At 47.1% G+C, this 22,336-nt stretch overlaps 1 non-coding gene across 1 annotated transcript; it reads right to left on the reverse strand.

Annotated features, from left to right (window-relative positions):
* Nucleotides 1-112: 112 nt before the first annotated feature.
* Nucleotides 113-196, reverse strand: TRNAL-UAA (transfer RNA leucine (anticodon UAA)). The gene has a single exon. It is a non-coding gene; the product is annotated as a tRNA-Leu (tRNA).
* Nucleotides 197-22,336: the final 22,140 nt, after the last annotated feature.

Genomic DNA, 22,336 nt, shown 5'->3' on the forward strand with positions numbered 1-22,336 from the left:
ATTGTGCTTTTTATTTATATGTAACCCCCGACTGTTGCGGCTAATCCCTGTACCGTCTCTATACAAATAAAAAATATATATACAAATAAAAAAAAAATATATAAAAATATTATGTCTGGGGTGGGATTCGAACCCACGTGGACATACGTCCATTGGATCTTAAGTCCAACGCCTTAAACCACTCGGCCACCCTGACACTTGAGGGTTTAGCCTCTTAAAGCCGTATTCTGTCTGAATTTAAAAAAAAATGCTACGCCCTCTTTTCAACGTCATTTGAACTTTTCTGACATGCGCACGGCGTTATTTCAGAATAAACATGTCCAGACATGCCCCAGTATGAAAAAAACATGTTCGGGCATGCCCCCAAAAGCCTATAAACATGCCCGGACATGCCCCGCGTATGTATACGCCCCCTCCAATCTACGTCAACAGTACGCACCAATCACAAAAAAGAATAAAAAATGCACATCATAATAAAAAATGGAGTCTGGGGGATGTCAACCGCGGTTTTTTGGCTTAGGGGGCGTCAACTGCGTTTTTTTGGCGTAGGGGGCGTCAACTGCGTTTTTTTGGCGTAGGGGGCGTCAACCGCGTTTTTTTGGCGCAGGGGGCGGCAACCTAAAAATGCGCAGGGGGCGGGGCCGGATACGGATGGGGCGGGACCGGATACGGAAGGGGCGGGACATAGGGCGGGTTTAAGGCCAAAAGGGGCGGGGCTTAGGGGAAAAGGGGGCGTGGTACCTGTCAAAAAAAGTTTGACATAATGTATGCCTCCCTACTACTCAGGGACATCTGACACAAGTTGATGCGGGACACAGAGGGACACAGAGGTAGACGCCGAAGCTCATGGATCAGTCCCGCGCGCTGGGACCAACTAGCGCGGCAATACTCAGATGGTACTTCTGGGTTGCGTCCTCTCGGGATACCCGCAAGGAGTAGTCAACCACAATCGCTGTGTCCAAAGGTACAGCACTCCTCCCATTCGGAGTTAGCCAGATGAAGACGGCTCAAGGCTCCGTGGGAAGGCTGTCAGCTGGGCAACTCAGTGTCTGAGTGTCTTCATGCACAAGATTTTACTCTGCAACGCATTTCACACACTGCGGTGCTTCATCAGGCGGTAGTTTGAGACACCTATACCATTTGTTTGTAGAACATCAGTTACTCTGAATGCTCCTTCTGACAAAATTACGTACCGTTAAATTTATCACACTTCAATCTTGTAACCCAGGGGTGCTTAACTCAAATCTGATATCATATGCGCTGTTACGAGAGGGTTGGGGTTCCTTACAATGCATCTGATCTCACACGCGCTATTAGAGAGGGTTGGGATTCCTTACAATGCATCTGATCTCACACGCGCTATTAGAGAGGGTTGGGGTTCCTTACAATGCATCTGATCTCACACGCGCTATTAGAGAGGGTTGGGGTTTCTCAGAATTTCCCAAAATAATTATAGGGTTCCTTCACCAAAAAAGATTGAACGCCACTGGGGCACACAGAGACAAGTTAGATGAGTAAATTGTGAAATGTAATTCACTGTATCTTCTCTACAGAAACTGACCTGTCAGCTTCATCTATCAAGACCTGAAACAACATCTCGTCCTGACTACTCTATCAATCATTGTGACTGACAATATTTTGTATCAGGGGAATAGGACGTATCCACTTATCCTTCTCAATACCTTTGCAAAGAACACTCAAAGTTCCCAAAGAAAGTATTTACAAAAGGATATAGCATTTCAGCTAACAAGGCTACTGCAAGTAATATTATGATGCTTAAATAATAAATAATGCTTCAAGAAAGGTTTTGGAAACACGCATGCTTGTTAAAGAAGCGAAACATTCAAAATCTTATGTGTGTTTTTTTTATTAATAAATCAGTTGTGTAGTATTAGATAATACTTACTGCCTTTTTAAAATTATTATTCCCTCCTCCACCACTCTTTATGGCTGTTTTAATGTATTAACATTACATTGAAAAGCCTATTTTTTTTTTATTCACCAGTTGCACTGCTTTTTTTAAATGTTGTGTCCCCACTCCTTTTGCCCTTTTTAATGAGTTTTAATGTATTACGCTTCCTTGGATTGCTATAGCAGCCATTTAGAAAGGCCCAACACTTGCTCTTTTGAAGTAAGCAGCCATATAGTGAACCCAGGAAAGCAGAATCTTTGGTGATCAATCACAGGATAAGGAATCGATCGGCAGCTTAGGTATCTACATTAAAAAAATAACAGAACAAAACAAAAAATGCTAATTATATTGCCACATTAAATGTAACAGTTAAATTGCTTATAACCTAAATAGTTTCTAGATAGGGAGTGGGCGGAAAGGCTTTTACAGTAGGTTTCTTTTCTGCAGCCATGTATATTCTATATGTAAGTCCTGACACAGCCTTATAGTGATACATCTATACAGTATCTAATTTTGTATTCTGATTCATTCCGAAATATATAAACAAAAGGAAAAAATACATTTGTAGGACTGCCAGATGCCCAGTATTGAACTGGACTGTCCTGTATTTGGACACTGTCCAGTAAAAACATGAGAGGTAATACTGGACATGTACAGTATGTGTATACCGGTATTACCTCTCTGAACTGGCTGCTGCTGGGTAATGCTGCCAATCAGGAGGTGTCAGCAACCTGGGGCCAAAGAGATGAGGAAACAACATGGAGCAGAGAGAAGTGAGAGGGGTATGTGTGCGTGTTTGTGTCTCGAGTGCAAAGCACCTTTCACCATTGTGTCCAGTATGTTTGGAGATGTCAACTGGCAACCCTAATTATGAGGAACAACCCCAATCGCATATAGATTATTGTCTAATGTAACACGTTTTATAATGTGGATTTACAATGAAAAAATGAGCACACACAGTATAATTCACAATTCAGCATAAACTGTCAAGTATTATATAAACTGTTTATTTGTGCAACCTCCTGGATAGGACTCCTGTAACTTAACAAATAAAGTAGATAAGGCAGATCTGTGCTCAGCGATATGCAAGATTAAAGTGTGTCTAGTCAGCAGAAGTGGTGACAAACGCAATCTAACGTGTACAGTAATCACAAACTAGGAAATCATTGGCCAAATCAATTAAAGAGGATTTACATTTAAAAAAAACCCACAAAGGCAAAAATGATTCTGGTAATCTATCACGTTCATTGTGTTTTTTCTAAATACCTTATTACCTCTCAGAGGTGGTGTAAACTCGTTTGAGTAATGGTCTGAATCAATTACATGGCTTTTAATCAACAAGTTTCTTAGAACTAGAGATTCCGGTTTACGGTGTTTATTTTTAGTCAAATCTGTGTTTATTGATATTAGTTTTCCTGTGTTTTCATGTCATGAAAAAAAAAAAAAGTATGTAAATCAGTGTTAATGAAAAACAATTGAGACATTTGAATTTGAGGTTTATCGGCTGGGCCGGTGCCCGGGGTGAGCGAAAGAGGTGACGGCCTTAGGCAGCAGATTCCTAGGGTGGCATTTAATGTGCCTCCTTTTGTCCCTGGTACAGTATAATACCAGGAATGAAAGAGGTCACAGGAAAATGCCGCCCTAGGGCTGGCTTGATGGCGGTGCCATCGGTGCCTCTGTAAGCTCCGGTATCTGCTCCTGCTATCACATGGCGTTGGGTTGTCATGGCAATGTGATGTCACGACGTCAATGATGCCACATAGCAGGAGGAGATGGCAGCTGGACAAGGTAAGAGGCTCCGTGCTCTCTTAGGGGGCCGGTGCTCTCTGCGCACGCCTCAGACACCGAATTTCAGCTCACCGGCCCTGTTCAACGGTGCACATTTATTCCGTTTCCATACTCCCCTTGTTTTCCCTTTGTCTCCTACCTGTGGGTGAGCTGCTACAAGAGGTGGAACCCAATAGGAAATGATGCTTTATTTCTGTTTTTTTTTTATAATTTTTAACCGGAAGTCCAAGGTGATCAGTCAGTGCTGTTAAAACTTAAAACCAAAATCCTGACCTATAACTGATGTAATATGAAAAAAACCTTGATAAACGCGAAGGTGTGGGCTGTGTGCCCATATGTTGCCTTTTTAATGATCCAATAAAATGTGAAATTTTTTCTCTCATGGGTGCGCTTTTTGCCTGGCTAATTTAACTAGTTGGAAGTAGTGCTCAGTTTTCTTTCTCCATCACTCTATAACTGATGTAAGCTGTGTTTTCTGGTATCTTATCCTCAGTTTGATTAAAAGCTCCCTATTGTTTTAGAGTCCACTGGGTCTTGTTCGTGCTTTTTCTGCATATCCTACTATTTGATTTAAATACACTTGTTTCTTTACGCAAACATGATTCTGTGAATAGAGAACTTTTGTTTTGTTTTATTAATCATTAAAAAAAAATCAACGTCAGTGCAGCGGATAAACTGATATAAACAAAACAAAATATATTCTGCGCCTAAAATTAAAATGAGGGAGTCCTGGTGTATTTTGGTAAATGTCACACAGGTGTATTATACAACCGCCAGTTGTTAGGTTGAAGAAGATTGTCTCAGTTGCTCCAATCGAATTTCAATGTGTATAAATTCCCAGTGCATGAAATAAAAGTAAACAAATCACATATGGCATAATACTGTTTGATATAAAGTTAGCACAAGATATGGAGCTAGAAGATAGCTTCAGAGGAAATAGGTGAAAATAAACAGGAAAGGAAAGTACATTTATTAAAAATAAAAGTATAAAAATTAAAGTATAAAAAACACAAATGTCATAACAGTACAAGAGACCACAATAATCTGAATCATATTGATAACTTCCAACGGCAATCTGCTGCAATGGATGAATGCCCTACTTACTAGACGTAGGTGGGGTATACGCGGTGGATAATTAGAGAATATCCCCTCTCATGTAGCAGAGCCGCTCCATTGTCTTGGTCGTGTGCTGCGTCACAGACCAGCGTACTGGTTATAGATCTCACCAACGGAGCTGGAGGGTGCGCGTGCGCGTGCGCGTGCTGTTGCTTCCCGCTGCCTCCTATGATATCCCGCAAACTCTCCTCTCAAATCTCGCGAGGGGTGAGAAAAGCCGGTGTCGGTTTTAGGGAAATCAGCTGGAGGCTGTCAGTAGGTCCCAGATTCAATGGAGTTGTGTAGATAGGGATTCGCAGTGCCAAATGGAGTAACCCTACGCGTTTCGAGAGTGGAATCTCTATTCCTCAGGGGTGTGTTGTGGCAATGGGCCTCATATAAACTGGTATACTACTATAGTGTGGTACTCCTTTCACCTGCATTTACCCTATTTCAGTTCGGGTTAAAACTGAAATAACAGCAGTGTGGAAGTGTACTCAGCACGAATAGGAAACGCACCATTACATTGAGAATGCGTGTAGAGCATCATTGTAAGGGTAATGCAATAGACATCCATAAAAATATAATCCAACAAGTGTAGCAGGAGAGAAATAGTGGCATAGCCGCAGACAGATCTCCCGGGGCCTAAGGCTAGAGTTTCGCCTCACATGTTGGCACGGCGTCCCCTTTGCCCCCCTCTCCCCCCGTGCCGATGGCTTTGTGAGCCCTGCCCCTTTCCCACCTGTATTTCCCTCCCCCTTCTGTCTCTTTCACACGTCACCCTCTCTTCCTCAATCACTCTCCCCCTCTCTCCTCTTACTCCTCACCCCACCGCTATCATTTAATTATCCCGTGTCACTCAATCCCACCCTCCTCACACTCATTTCCCCCTCCTCCCCTGACCACACACACACACACACACACACACACAATTCCCCCCAATACCCATACAACCCCCCACACACGCACACAATAATTACCCCCCAATACAAAACATCACTACCCCCCTCCCCCAATACTGATACAACTACACCCCGGATACAAACACCCCTACACACACCACAGATGCAAACACCCTCCCAGATACAAACACCACTACCCCCCCACTAGGGGAGGGGGTCAGGGTATTATGAGATGACCAGGCAGTGTCCTAAATTTATTATTTTAATAATTTAGTAAGGCGACATCCATCGGAAAAGGTAATTATTACACTCGGGTTCAAATCTACTATGTTTTTATGACTGATTTCATTACAGTAATGTTAAGTTCAGGAATTTCACATCAAGGTGCTAACATATGGGGCAGTTATGCGTCCTGGCAGACCTTTCCGGGACAAGTCAATGAAATAAGGGACAATCCCGTATATACGGGACGTCTGGCGACCCTATAGTGGATGTGCATCGAGACTTCTTTGTTTACTGCTGTATATTTTACATCACTTTCCCAGTAGTGCTACAATTGAACAAATTAATATATATGTAGCCCTTTTTGTGAACGCCTGCAATAAGGAACTACTGTGGTGCATGTACCTGTGTCCTCAGGAGCTCTGAGCCTCCGCTATTTGGGAGCCTGGGGTCATACCTTTATTAATCGCGGTGCAGCGCCTCCACTTACCCAGGATCCCCATGATAGAGATTATACCCTGAGCAAGAACATCACAACAGCATTATGCAACAGCAACCTTTTATATATCATGCTTAAAGAACAAATGATCTGCAGAATAAACATATAACATTACACACACACACCGTGGCTCGGCCACACCTTATTAGGGATAATGTCCTGTATATAGGTGGCTCTGCCACTCTCCTTAGGAGTATGTCTCATAACCAGTAAAGTATGGTACCATATGCATTCTCTCAGGAAACCCAATTAGTTAGTGGGAGGCGGGATCAGCGCCTGGTGACCGGTGTAGGTGCACTTGTAGATAAGGATACCTTCCGGTCACTACGATGACCTTGACACTCCACAGGGGGTCCTGGTGTTAATCCAGCCTTGCGCCGTCTCTCCCTTCTGCAGCACCGTCAGATGGGAAATCCAAGATGGCGGCCGCAGCTCCGCAGCTCCGCAGATAAACCTCACTAAAGGGAAACGTCCCTGACGACTATGGGCGTCCTTACAAATACAGCACCCTACGATGGCAGGGGAAAGACTCCTGGGGCTGTGGGCATACCCTACCTAAGCAGACGGGTCACTGACCCTCCGCTCTCGCACACGAGGTTCCGCCAACCTCCTCCTTCACCTCCCTCGCTGCTCTGCCCCACCGCCCACACGCATCCGGTTCCTGCATACACAGTCTCGCATCTCATTGGTCCTCCGCCTCAACTGACCTTCTCACAGTTCAGAGTTCATAGTTCAACCCCCTCCAAGTCTCTACTTATGATTACCCTTCGCGCGCTTCCCTCGCGCATGCGCAGCCCCACTGGTACGCAGTGACTTCGCTGGCAAACAGGGACAATATGGCGCTGCCTATGTAATTGACAGCGCGGAACCTTTAATATATATGCACATCCTTACATTCTCCCCCTTGCAGAATCCAACGTCCTCGCTTGGGCTACACCTACATAACTATACACAGAGTGTTATATAATAAAAATGCAGTTCAATTATATAACTTAGCACATTCGCATTGACTTTATACGATATTGCACAATTCTGTGAGCATCACAATCACAGATTGGATTTTGCTCCGAGACCACTGCTGAGCCTCATAATGGGGTGCCCCAAATTGATCATAAGCCATCCTCATTGGAGGTTGACTAGCTCTTTGGCTTCTGCGAATTTGCTCTTCAGCTACCTCCTCTGGAGAGTAGCAATTCCCATTTGGCAGTTCCAACTCTGCCCTTGAGGGGCTTGATAAGTCTGCAAAGTCTCTTTGTGGCACAAAGCACGGGCTCTGCGGGTCTAGTGGCTGGCTCACGGGAGTCAGCGTATCTGTCGTTGGACCAAGGGGCTCTTTACCCGTAGCTCCTTCGGGAGATGCCCCCGCGGCCGGAAGGCCCCTTTGAGAGGTTCCCTCCATAGGATTCTCAGAGGTGGCATTTATTACAGTCTCTAGGCCATCCTCTGTACTTTCAGTTTCTCCATCAATTGAAACAGTGGGTACCTCCAATTCGTTGTCCCCTACTTGAGGTATGGGGAGTAGGTGATTCCTATGCCACACCTTTACCCGGCCATCGGAGTCCTTGATGCGGTATACCGGGAGGCCAGGCATCTGTGATTCTACCTCATACACCCCATCTCTCCACCGATCAGCCAGTTTGTGCTTTCCGGGAATGCCCAAATTACGAAGGAGAACAGCATCCCCCGGGCGAATCTCCTTATGTCGCACCTTGTGGTCATAGCGCCTTTTGTTACCTGCATTTAATTGCGCCGCCGCCTTTTCAGCCAATTTATAGGCCTGCTGCAGGCTGTCCTGTAACCTCTGTACATAACGGAAATGCGTTCTGTTGGATACCCCATCGGTAGATATCCGCAGTCGCACATCCACAGGTAGTCGGGCTTCTCTCCCAAACATTAAGAAGTACGGAGTATACCCTGTAGACTCGTGTCGAGTACAGTTATAGGCATGCACCAACGTCTCCACATGCCTGCTCCACTCCGTCTTCTGAGAGCCTTTTAATGTCCCCAGCATGTCCAGCAGTGTTCGGTTGAACCGTTCGGGCATAGCATCCCCTTCTGGGTGGTACGGGGTAGTCCGTGACTTAGCTATGTTTAACAACTTCAACAGTTCCCTAATGAGAGTACTCTCGAAATCCCTGCCTTGATCAGAGTGGAGTCGGTTCGGTAATCCATAATGAATGAAGTATTTCTCCCACAATACTCTAGCCCCTGTTACCGCCCGTTGATCTTTGGTAGGGAACGCTTGGGCGTACCTTGTATAGTGGTCTGTAATCACTAGTACGTTACCGATGCCCCGGGTGTCTGGCTCGATACACAAGAAATCCATGCACACCAAATCCATAGGACCAGAGCTTTTCAGATGGGCCATGGGAGCCGCCCGTGTGGGGAGTGTTTTCCTCTGTATACAGCGGGTACACCTTCGGCAATGCATTTCCACTGATTCTCTCATTTTTGGCCAATAGAACCGGTCCCGAAGTAACCCGAATGTCTTGTCAATGCCCAGATGGCCATGATCATCGTGAAGGGCCCGAAGGACCATATTTCTCAGACTTTCAGGCAAGAATAGTTGTCGCCGATCGGGATGATTGTGGTATGGAATGACCCGGTACAATAGGCAATTGTCCAGTTCGAACTTCCCGAACTCATTCAACAATACTGCACCGACACACTTTATTCGAGCAAATACCCAGTATGTACCTGGCAGATACCTGGAATGCGCCGCTCCTCACCTCTGACAAGCCCCGTTGCATTTGCCTTCCCAGCCTGGGTTCATGCCTGGCTGACGGGCGGCTGATCTGTTAAATGATAATGATTAGGATTTAATAGGCTGCAATGCTTCGCGTGTCTACCAGATGGCATAAATTCATGAATTGTAATGCAGTATATATATATATACTGTGCAGTATTGCAGCCAGCGGGAATAAAATGCTTCAATCCCTGCCTGGAAAATACCTCAATGCACTCGGGCAGAAAACAGTCACAAACCTCAATACACCCGGGTATACCCGAATTCGTGGGACTAGCCGAGCTCGAATAAAGTGTGTCGCCAGTGTAGCTTCACCAGTTCTCTGGGGGCTTGCTTAAGAATAGAAGGGTTCTCTTGCTGCAGAGCTTGGCAAGCTAGTTCCACCACTGGATCTTGTATCTGGTGTTGCACCAATTCTTTCCAGGAAATGATCTTATCTTCGGTAATGTTCATTCCTTCCCGACCTCGGTAGGCCCGGGGAATGGCTCGGGATTGACACCCTAATGAATCAGCTACTCTTAGCTCTGAGAACGCCACCTGATCGTTGACCACTGCTACTAGTGAACATAGAGCACGTATGCCAGGCCCCGGAATTTCCTCCCATACTTCCTCATCCATGGTGGGTTGAAGCCCCGGCCTCCGTGACAGAGCATCGGCCCCTATGTTAGTGGGCCCTGGTTTATATTTAAGGTTGAACCGATAGTTGGCCAGTGCCGCCAACCACCGATGACCTGTCGCATCTAATTTGGCGGACGTGTTGATGTAAGTCATTGGGTTATTATCTGTCCTGACTTCAAATTGTACCCCATACAAGTAATCATGTAGCTTATCCACTACAGCCCATTTGAGGGCTAGAAACTCCAGCTTGTGGACAGGATAGTTCTGTTCGCTTGGAGTTAAGCTTCGACTCGCATACGCCACTGGGCGGAGCCCTGTGTCATGTTTCTGGTGCAACACTGCTCCCAGGCCACTGAAGCTGGCATCCACGTGTAGAACGTATTCTCGGTCGGGGTCGGCATAGGCCAGCACGGGGGCCTGCGTTAGGCTGGCTTTCAATTTCAAGAACGCTTGCTCACAAGCAGAGGTCCATTTCTCTCCAAATGGCGTTTGTGCTGTGGTGATTTTCCTGCCGGTGTCCTCAGGACAGATTTTTAAGAGATTATTCAGGAGTTTAGCTTTGCTGGAGTAGCCCTCCACGAATCGCCGGTAGTAGCCGCAGAACCCCAGGAAGGATCGAAGTTCTTGAACGTTGTTAGGCCGGGGCCAATTCACCACTGCCTCTATCTTCCCTGGGTCGGTGGATATACCTTCAGCTGATACAATGTGACCCACGTATGTCACGGACGTGCGGCAGAATTTGCACTTATCCAGGGAGAGTTTCAACCCCTCCTTTTGAAGTCGATCCAACACCTTCATCAGCCGCTCCTCATGCTCCTCTAGCGTCTTTCCGAACACTATAATGTCGTCCAGGTACACCAAGCATTCTTGCGGGTTCAGGTCCCCCAGGGTCTTTTCCATTAGCCTCTGAAAGGTGGCAGGAGCCCCGCATATCCCTTGCGGCATGCGGGTGAACTGGTAGAACCCTAGCAGACAGATGAAGGCCGTTCTCTCCTGATCTTCCAGATCCATGGGTACTTGATAATACCCCGACCTCAAATCTAGTACACTGAACCATTTACTTCCCGTCAGGGCGTTCAAGAGGTCCTCGATGCGTGGGAGGGTATACTGATCAGGCACCGTACGGCTGTTCAAGGTCCTATAGTCCACGCAGAGACGTACGGTCCCATTCTTTTTGCGAACCACTACGATGGGTGAGGCATAGGGACTGCGTGATCCTTGAACGATACCAGCTTCCTCCATTTCGGCTAGTAATCTCCTCACCTCTTCCACGTCTCGGGGTGCTAGGCGGCGAGAACGTTCCCGGAACGGGGCATGGTCACTCAGTCGAATGGTATGGCGGGCGCTGCGACTGCACCCTACGTCCATATCACTAATGGAGAATACCCCCCGTCGTTCTTCCAGTTTGGTCTGCAGTCTTCCTTTCCAGCCCTCCGTCAAGGGTGAATCTCCAAAGTCGAATGCCAACCTTGGGGTCACGGCATGAGTGGTGACCACCGGGCGCTCACCTACACTATTCTCCACCGGGGTTACTGGATAGATGCGACCCAATGGTTGCCGCCGATCAATGCACATGGTGTAGGGAGAAAGGTTCCGTACGTACACCTGGGTTCGAGCCGGAATTTTTCCCGACCACTTCTTTATCGAGGCCAATACTTCGTAGCCGAGTCGCTGGTCCTCGCGGATCGAGCTTTCCAGGGAGAACAGTTGATCCTCCGGACGTCTGGCCGGATAACGACAGGCGGCGATCATCATTCTTCCTTCCCCGGGCAGGATCTCGGTTAGCCCCCGCTCTTGACTATACAGCATCCCATGTTCCTCTTCGGTCGCAATCTTACCGCAAACCTCTTGCAACACCGGGCAAGCAGCTAGAGCCAGCAATGGTGATTCACCCGTTTCCTGTAGATACTTGCGGAGCACATCCTGTACGATGTCTGTGTTGGTCCCCATGATTATCGGGGCGCTGGGATGATCCTGGGGTTCTGGACATACTAAGGCCTCCACCTCCATGGGGTGATGCTTGCCTGTGTTCAACTGGGGAATGTCCAGATGTACCTTCACCACACCGTCAATAGGGTAGTCTTCATGGCTCAACCCTCTCAACCGCAAGGAGTCAGCAGATAGCAGCGGCAGCCGGTGCAAGTGTTGATCGTAGAAGGGCCAATACACGATGGTCACCTGGGACCCAGTATCCATCAGCGCTGAGGCGTAGATGCCTTCAATCACCACCTTGACGATGGCCGCTGGCCCTATTCGACTACTCGGCGAGGACGAGGCTACTGCTTCGTCGGTCTGCGGAGTACACAGCATAGACTTGGCCGGTCGGGACCCCGTTTTCTGTAGGGAGGGGCAATGCGCACGAATGTGCCCCATTTTTCTGCAAGCATAGCACTGGAGATGACTGCGGTAGGAGTTGTCTCGGAAGGTCGGCGGTGCTCGCCCCGACGCGGGGCGTTCCCTGGCGGCTGCAGGCGCTTCCAGGTCCTCCTTCTTCGGGTTCGCATTCCCGGGCGCCTCAGTATTAGCATCCGACGTCCTGGTGTCTTTAGCCGCAACCACCGCCTTCTTTCCCGGGGTCAGCTCACGCCCCAGTAGCACAGTCTCATGGGCCTGAAACCGATCCATCAAGTCGTCGAACGCCAGTGCTTACCCCGGCGTGAGACAGCTGCTGACGCGTATAGACACCGGGTGCAAGGGGAGGAGTCCCCTCAGTAGCTGGGTGGTGCGTAGGCCGTCGGCATCCGTCTTCTGCACCACCCCCTTCCTCACCAGGGTCCACAGGTCCAGATGCAACCGTCGAAGGAAGTCAGACACCATCTCTCCTTCTTTCTGGGCCAGAGCGCGGAACCTTGCCATTAGCGCAAAAACATCCACAGGAACCCCATACACTTTGGTCAGGCAGTGTATGATGCCAGCCGCGTCAGCATCCGGGTGGTCATCCCGATAGCAGTGCACCATGTGGGATGCTGGGGCCCTCAGGCATTCAATTATGCGCTGCCTCCGGACGGCATCTGTGCATGACCATTCGGGTAGTACCTGTTCCGTGTGGTCTAGCCATTCCTCGAACCCGACTTCTCCCAGGGGAATGGGTTTGTCCCCAGAAAACGCCTTCAGTTTTCGGTATTGGAGGGACTGTGTAGTGTGGTGAATGGCTTCTGCTAGCGCAGGGATGGAGGCGTTATCCGGCAGGCTACTCCCAGCATGTGAATAGGCATCTAGCCTTGACAGGCTGGTTCTGCTCAGCGCGGGCCTAAAGGCCGAGGGAGTGAACGAAGTGCCTAGGCCCATTGCGGCGGGCCACCGGGGGTTCAAACTGTTCTCAGGGGTGCGTTCAGAACTGGTTGTGACGGTACCTAACGAGCCGGGGTATCCCCTCTGGGGTGTGGCCGCAGCCAGTGGTTCGGTGGAATCCACCTGTACTATCGGACAGTGGATACCGGGAGCCTCGGGCAGAAGTAATACTAAGGGCAGGGCTTTAGGGCATATGTCCTGGTCAGTGACAAATAGTATTTTGCGCCAGTCCTGTTCCCGGTCGTAATAGTGATCTTGCACTCGGGCAGTGTCCATGAGCGGGAGTTTCCTGACAAGATCGGTCACAGTGCCCAGGCAGAGGGTAGCGGGCACGTGTCCCAGGCCGAAGGCACGTGTCAGGGGAATTTCATGCCGTTGGGCCCACTTGCGCACCTCAGGCTGCGAGGGCACAAACATGGCGGGAAAAAAATTGGTTGCACAGAAAAAAAAAATATAGGGCACCCCAGGTCTGAGCTCTCAGCAGCGCCTCCAAATGTAGCCCTTTTTGTGAACGCCTGCAATAAGGAACTACTGTGGTGCATGTACCTGTGTCCTCAGGAGCTCTGAGCCTCCGCTATTTGGGAGCCTGGGGTCATACCTTTATTAATCGCGGTGCAGCGCCTCCACTTACCCAGGATCCCCATGATAGAGATTATACCCTGAGCAAGAACATCACAACAGCATTATGCAACAGCAACCTTTTATATATCATGCTTAAAGAACAAATGATCTGCAGAATAAACCTATAACATTACACACACACACCGTGGCTCGGCCACACCTTATTAGGGATAATGTCCTGTATATAGGTGGCTCTGCCACTCTCCTTAGGAGTATGTCTCATAACCAGTAAAGTATGGTACCATATGCATTCTCTCAGGAAACCCAATTAGTTAGTGGGAGGCGGGATCAGCGCCTGGTGACCGGTGTAGGTGCACTTGTAGATAAGGATACCTTCCGGTCACTACGATGACCTTGACACTCCACAGGGGGTCCTGGTGTTAATCCAGCCTTGCGCCGTCTCTCCCTTCTGCAGCACCGTCAGATGGGAAATCCAAGATGGCGGCCGCAGCTCCGCAGCTCCGCAGATAAACCTCACTAAAGGGAAACGTCCCTGACGACTATGGGCGTCCTTATAAATACAGCACCCTACGATGGCAGGGGAAAGACTCCTGGGGCTGTGGGCATACCCTACCTAAGCAGACGGGTCACTGACCCTCCGCTCTCGCACACGAGGTTCCGCCAACCTCCTCCTTCACCTCCCTCGCTGCTCTGCCCCACCGCCCACACGCATCCGGTTCCTGCATACACAGTCTCGCATCTCATTGGTCCTCAGCCTCAACTGACCTTCTCACAGTTCAGAGTTCATAGTTCAACCCCCTCCAAGTCTCTACTTATGATTACCCTTCGCGCGCTTCCCTCGCGCATGCGCAGCCCCACTGGTACGCAGTGACTTCGCTGGCAAACAGGGACAATATGGCGCTGCCTATGTAATTGACAGCGCGGAACCTTTAATATATATGCACATCCTTACATTTACATATGTAACGCTTGTTCGTGTCTGGTCTGACCCACCCAATCTCACATTGGCCCCTGTGGTCTATCCAGCCCCGTTACATGTTCGTGTCTGTGGTGCACCTGTAGGCAACAGGACTCCTGAGTCTCCCGCATGATGGTATTCGGGGATGTCAAGGCAGACAGGTCTCTGAGGTAGTGGGTGCGAGTCCTACTTACATCACATGCAGCGCCTCCACCTCATCAGGATCTAAGCATATGAAGGTAGATGGTCCTGATGAGGAACTCCTTCTTGGTGGTGGGGGCCCCTGGAGAGTAATTGCAGTCTCACACCATGGGGTTTCCGTTGAACAAGCCATATTTATTTTGCGTGGTGATAAGGGCCAGCTGCCCCTCACAGTCATTGTCTTAGCCACATTGCTCCGTAATCCCCTTCAAAAGGTACGCCCTCCCAATGGAGTGGGATTCCCTCTCCCCGCAGGGAGATCACCCCTGTGCCAGGTCCCTGGACACAGTTGGCCTTCTCTAGCTGGATATTGAATGGTGCCACTAGTTACTGCACCAGTGGGCACCTTTGAACTTGCTGCTTCACCTTGTAACATCAACCCGCAGCAACCACACACTAACTTTAGACAGTGCAGTGACTTATATACCTCAGGAAGCAGGCACATCTCTGATGTCACTAATCAGGGACGCAGAGCATGTAGCCACTCCCATCCATACACAGGGCACCTCACCAGGGCGTGAGGGCAAACCTCCATGATTACTGCTGGCATTCCTGTAACTTACCAGGTTTTGCTGCCAGCAGGAGAAATGACTGTAGACATTGTTATGCATGGCTACACATATATAATACGGTGGGTCTGGGTTTTAATCTTGCTAAGATTGTGTATATCCAACATATACAACTGTTGTTACACACTATTACTAATTTTCGTTCAGGTACTTGATTAATCACAGCCAGTGCGTTTTGGATGCTGAAATGTTATAAAATGTAGACATGTTTCTTTTATCACTCATAAATAAATTAGATCTCTCTTGCCTCCATCTACACCGGTGCTGCTCAACTCCAGTCCTCAAGACCCCTCCCAAAAAGGGCAGATTTTCATGATATCCCTGCTTCAGCAGAGGAGGCTCAATCAGAGGCTCAGTCGAAGAAAGCCTCTGATTGAGCCACTTGTGCTGAAGAAGGCAGTGATTGAGCCATTTGTGCTGAAGCAGGGACTTATTGAGCCACCTGTGCTGAAGCAGGGATATCCTAAAATCCTGGCCCGTTTGAGGGGGAGGGGGTCTTGAGGACTGGAGTTGGCTACCCTGGAACTATACTATAGTAGTGACAACATTTTGGCTTTGTTCTATACTGAAGTCAATGTTTGAAAACGTAACAAAAATCAAGGTTACAAATTGAACTCGGATGAGTCCCACCGGTATTCTCTGTAACGATGATAAATGTACCGAGTCAGCCAGATGGAATTTCAGACACTGTCATTATTTACTTCTAAAGTCTGCCATACTTTCAAAGTGCGGCTTCAGAACAACATTTTTATAATCAACAGAGTACATCTAATAAAATAATTCTCATTGCAATTAATTCAATTTATGAGTAATCGTATTAATTACGAACACCTGCAGGCATCAAGTTAACTGTGTGCCTTATTTGTATTACATTACTCAATGCCGATTAAAATAAAGAGAAGAAAATAGTTCTCTCGGCAAATATATATATATTTTTATTATTATATTGGATTTATAAGTCGCTCCCAGAATATGACACACAGTACCTTGAGATTTCTTCTTATATATATTGCTATCAATTTAAAAATGTAATAATGCGCCGAAAGCTAAAATTGACACACAGTACCCAGTGTAATTATTTATGTCTTTCTCCAAAGTCCTCTCTCGGAGCCGGCCTCCTCCAGTCCTCAAGGTCAAGTTTGCAGGATATCCCTGCTTCAGCACAGGTGGCTCAATCAGTGGCTCCGTCATTATGACTGAGCCACCTGTGCTGAAGCAGGGGTATCCCTAATACCTGGCCTGTTGGTGACCCTGGAGGACAGGAGTTGGCCGCCACTGCCCTCGGGCATGCTTTCCTCGGCCCTGCTGCTGACCCTGCTTCTCTTGTGTGCTTCAGGCAGGCGGGAACGATTAGAGGGAAGATTACAATGAAAGAGACACCCTGCAGAGGGCACAGCTGAGCTCAGTCCTCTGCACCTGAGGCCAGAAACTGCTGGGGCTCCTGCCCCTATTAGAGAGAGTGTGAAGCTCCGCACCCAGCTATTATTGGAGGACCTGATTTTAAGTCGGGCATTTTGGATTGTAGAATGGGCCTTGCATGCTAAGGCCTTGCCCTAGCTACGCCCCTGACCTAGCTACGCCTCGGCCCTAGCTACGCCCCTGCCCTAGCTACGCCTCGGCCCTAGCTACGCCTCGGCCCTAGCTGCACCCCTGCCCTTGCTTCGCCCTGCCCTTGCTTCGCCCGGCCCTAGCTACGCCCCTGCCCTAGCTACGCCTCGGCCCTAGCTACGCCCCTGCCCTAGCTACGCCCCTGCCCTTGCTTCGCCCCTACTTGAGAGATTAAGCTAAATTACTCCAGAAGGGACCTACATCCACTTAAAAATCATTGCTGTATTGTAATGTATTTCCCAAACAATAAAACAAGGCATAGAAAAGTCACAGGCACCCTAAAATGCAAATGACACGGTTTAAAATAAATTCACACGTACTATGGGCTTTATCAGCTGAAACATGTATAGGTGAAACTTTCATCCCCTTTCCAAAATAATGTTGGTCAGTTTTCCCCAAGCAAACAGGAGCTCGTTTTAAGAGGGTTTAATAGTTTAAATAATAAAGTATTTTGAATGAGAGTTAATCGCATACAAGCCGAAGTATGCTAACAATATTAACAACTACCAGATTTCTTTATAATGATAGTACTTTACAATGCTTTCTGCAGAAGGCTTTATTTGGGGATTGACAGCTCTTTAAAATATGTATTTATCTAGCCTTGTTTGAACAATCTTCATGATAACGTTCATATAGTCATAGAGTCCCGAGTAATAAAAAGGAGAAATGACTCCGGGAGGATAGGTACAACGCTACGAACATTACTTCATTTTATTTTTTTTCATTCAATTGTATTGTAGATTGACATCTGTCTTATCAAGTAAAGGCACATATATCATCGGTTAATATTTAATGGACGTATGTCTTTTTTCAACCTCATCAACTACAGTATGTAAAGATATATATAGAAATAAAAGGATTTCGTTAGCCACAGAACGGTATCATCTATTTATTTTTTGATTTTATATATATATATATATATATATATATATATATATATATATATATATATATATATATATATATATATATATCAAGAGAAGAAGGGACTGGTAGAAACATAAATTGGATAATGATCACAAGCCCTGAATCTACTTCCTTTCTTTGGACGATTGAAGAGAGACCAGCGAATGCAAATCCTACCACTTTTGATCTATTTACATACTTTGCAGGTCAACAGCTATTCATCATGTGATGTCAGATGGCTACAGCCTGCTTAGATTCTATTTAAAACAATGATAGCTTCCCGAAACAGCTTTAAACACATCCACTCTTTGATGAATTGGATGAGTCAAAAGAGAGAGAAGACGTCTTTTATCAAACCGGAAAAGCTTTCATTACAGACGGGTGAACTGTCAATGTAAGATGGTACATCACCTCCGCTTTGTACCTTCAAATCTGGTTTATCCTGTTAATAGAAAGACTGGCCAATTAAAAGGGACTCTCTTTTTGTTACCTTTTATTTTCAAAATGTGCAAGAGAAATTAGAAGCCAGAAAACAAACATGCCATGTAATACTGTATACTCAGCGCTTCACACGTACTTCATGTTGACCCTTTAGCTCCATGTTAAATGATCGTTACATACTACCCAATTTACTGTGACATTTGTTTAAATGGGTTGCAGCTTAGATTTTGGCAGCTACAGAGGAAAAATAGTACTCGCCACCTGCTACAGTACCAGTTGAGAAGACACAATGGGACATATTTACCACTTGAATGAGCCATAAGGTGCATAAAGAGAATGTCCCAGTATGTGCAAGTACAATTTAGTTATTTTAATTAGGGGTTTGCTACATTAGAAGACTTAAACAATGACATCAAATCTTCCTGAGCTTAGCAAAAAGAGCAGGTGATTAAATCTGCAAGGTTTGCCACTGAACCCAAGCCAGGTTAAATATCAGGGTTAGGAATGCAACAAGGGTGATACACATATTATTTTCTTAGCAATTTATCTCCAGTGTTCACGTACATGGCACTACTGATGTATCGGCCATCCTAGATGGGTATACAGTTGTTGGCAAGCACCTCCCTACAGCAGTTAAATGGTTGTGACCCACCTTAAGACACATTTGCTTAAAGAAGCATATGAGTAGCACCGTGGCTAATACTATACACGATACATAAAGCTTGGCCCCCTGCAGACGCACTTACCAGAACGCCGTCCTACTTTGTCTGTACGTTCTCCCTACCTACCAATTAGATTTTATAACATTGTATGTATATTCTGCCTTTCTTTCCCCGTCCTGTTATTTAAGTCCTGTTATCTGCAGGCAGTAATAGGTTAATTCTATGGGTTTGTGCCCCACTCATGCTCCTCTATGATGGACAGGAGTAAGGTGGTGACTCATGGCCTGTGTAAGCCTATCAGGAATAGGTATAGACCACGAGCCTGCCCTCCTATCCAAATTAGGGGACTACCAAATGTAGTATTTGTCCTGCTTCTGCTCAGGAAGAGAGAAGAGTCCTATTCCTGCTCTGGAAGAGATAGCTGTAAGTCTCTCCTGTGGCAGGATGAGTGTGCTCACCCTCAGTCTTTGGACTGAGGGAACATCAGACTCAGCCACATAGTTGCCTTATACTACCAGGGGCAAAGCACCATCCAGAAGTATGGCGCCTTCGAGACTTTGCATCACTGTGAGAAGATCTGCAGTGTATGCCACCCAATAAAGATCCTGGTCAGAATATACCCCTGTCTGAGTATCAGTCCTTGGGCAGGGGAAGAAAGAGTGCAATAGTGGGTGCTGACCTCTGAACTCCTTGGAGCCCACTACTGCTGGAGGCGCAAGATCCAAGAGAAAGAACTAAGATGATATCCAAAAGCCTGTCCTCGTCTCCACAACAACGCAGACAGCTCAGATCTCCTGGAGCCAAAATGTATGCCTCAGCACCACACAGTAACAAAGAGTGGATCTCCCAGAGGGGGGGGACAGTGTTACAATTGTAAGGTCTTCCGAGCAGGGACTCCTCTTCTAAAATGTTACTTTTATGTCTGAAGCACTTATTCCCATTATCTGTTATTTATATGATTGTCACGTGTATTACTACTGTGAAGCGCTATGTGCATTAATGGCGCTATATAAATAAAGACATACATGATGGTCTTTATTTACTAAGCAGGCTTCTGGCATACGACACCTTCAGGTACTGGAGGTTGCTCTACATCTCATTAACTTTAATAGGCGGTATGGTGTCTTCCAGCGCCGATACTTGACTTATAGTATAAGACTTCTATGGATCATTATCACGCATGTATTATAGGTGTAGCCCTCGCTGGTTTTGGGCTATAAGTCTGCCCTCCTCCTGGCAGTAATCCCTTGTAAGGGTAGGTTTGCCAGGAGTTATCATGGGTTTTCCCCACACCTTGCAGCTCAGTGAGTCAGAGAAGGTAGTGCAATCAGGCCTGCTGTCCAATCAGGGACGGGGGGGCTGGTTCTTACTGGAACTGACTTAAGGAGCTGCACTTCCTCTATTTACCAGTTTTGCCTCTACCGTGATAGAGGTGTAGTCTATCTGACGTAGTGTAGCAGGGCTCTGCTTACTGGGAGCCTTCCCTACGGGGACAGGTGGAAGACTATTCCCCTTACCCTACCAGGGGGTAAGGGAAGAGCAAGGACTACTCCCGGTGGCCGGGAGTGTAGGTCCTGGGACATCCTAAAGGTGAGGACCTGAGTGATAAGAATTGATTCAGTGTAAGCTATGCACTGCCATTGATTGAGAGAGAGACTGAATAAAGATCATCTGTGCCACATACTTCTTGCCTGAGACAAAAATCTATCAGGGAGAAGAAGAGGTGGTTCTCCTGCAGAGATTTCTCCCCACACATGGGGGGGCTGCAAGAGATGGAGGCGCTGTCACCGTGAGTACGATTCGGGCAAGATCCCAGAAGCCTGTCCTGACTTCCCCTATAACACCATTTTGGAGACTCAGGGCCCCCTGTTGCCAGCAGGTATGCACCACACTACCATGAGTAACCAGAGCAGCTTTCCCCAAGATAGACCCTACGTGAGATTGGGTGGGGGAAACAGGGTTACATAATCTTATCTTCAACTGTCTATATTCTAATATATATGTTTGTGAAGATTTATATTGTAAATGCATCCCTGCTTGTCAAAAAAAAAATGAAAAATTATTTTTTTATGTAAAAAAAAAAAATATATATATATATATATATATATATGATACGAACCAATCCAAAGACCAGTAAAGAGACAGCACACCGCACGGGGTTAATCCAAAAATCTATATTCACAACATGAAATACACGTAAGCCAACGTTTCGGTCCCACAGAGAGACCTTCCTCAGGGCCGTGCAACCCACAAGTGCAAGTGACCACACATATATACCCTCACCCATAGTGCAATGCAAACAAAGGGAACCAATCACCAACATGCAATCAGACAGAATATGCAACATAGCTGTGCTCCGTGCCCCCTCCCCTGTTACCTGATTATCCAAATGACTCATCATGACATGAGAGTAGGCACTTAAACTATTAGGAGAAAGACACCCTTTAGACACTGGTCCCAGGGTCTACTGCCCTTGCGGGGGAAGGTCGCGCGCCGCGCATCTGCAGTGGGCCAAAACATATTGACTGCCGGAGCGCCAGCAAGGAGAGTACGCCGCGCATCACAGCTGTGAGCAGACGCCTCATTGACTCTCCCTGGCCACCAGGGACGCCGGCAGCGCAAAACGCACATGCGCAGTCTGAAAAACCGCCTCGGTGCACAGTTACCCACACACTGACAGTAATAATGGGCTAAACAGAATAGTAATACACAGAGCGTTAAGGTGAACCACAGGGGGACAGGTAGAGGTATAGAGCACAAGGAGCGCATAGCATCACCATAGTATATAAGGACAAAGGAAGTGCAAAAGTGCAGAGGGAGTGATGCAACAGAGTATGAGTGACAAACATAAAAAAGGCATAATGCAAAGTCAAGTGAAAGCAGGGAGACTGCTACAAAAAGCAGCTAAGTGAAAGTTCCTCATTTAGGCCACCAGGTGTCATAGTTCTTAGTTCATAGATAAGCCTTGCTTCCTGTTTAAGCAAAGTCCTGCCCCTGTCACCCCCACGGGGGGGGGACTGGAACCTGCAGAATAGGCATACAACGAAGTGTGGCCAGTGTATGCCTTTTTTCCTTGAAATGTCTAGCCACAGGTAGGCACTTCAGGTCTACATCAGAGGCATCACTCAGTAGGGCTTTTCTGATGTTTGAACGGTGCATGGCCATGCGTTCTTTCAGCATCCTTACAGTCTTCCCGATGTACAGCAATCCACAAGGACACTTAATAAGGTACACCACGAATTTAGACTCACAGTTCAGTTGTTGTTTGATTTTAATCGGTGCGCCACTATGCGGGTGATTGTAGCTAGGGCCCAGCTGCATATAGTTGCAGTTGGT

Source organism: Ascaphus truei, chromosome 11 (genome assembly GCF_040206685.1).
Source record: "Ascaphus truei isolate aAscTru1 chromosome 11, aAscTru1.hap1, whole genome shotgun sequence".
Taxonomy (NCBI): domain Eukaryota; kingdom Metazoa; phylum Chordata; class Amphibia; order Anura; family Ascaphidae; genus Ascaphus; species Ascaphus truei.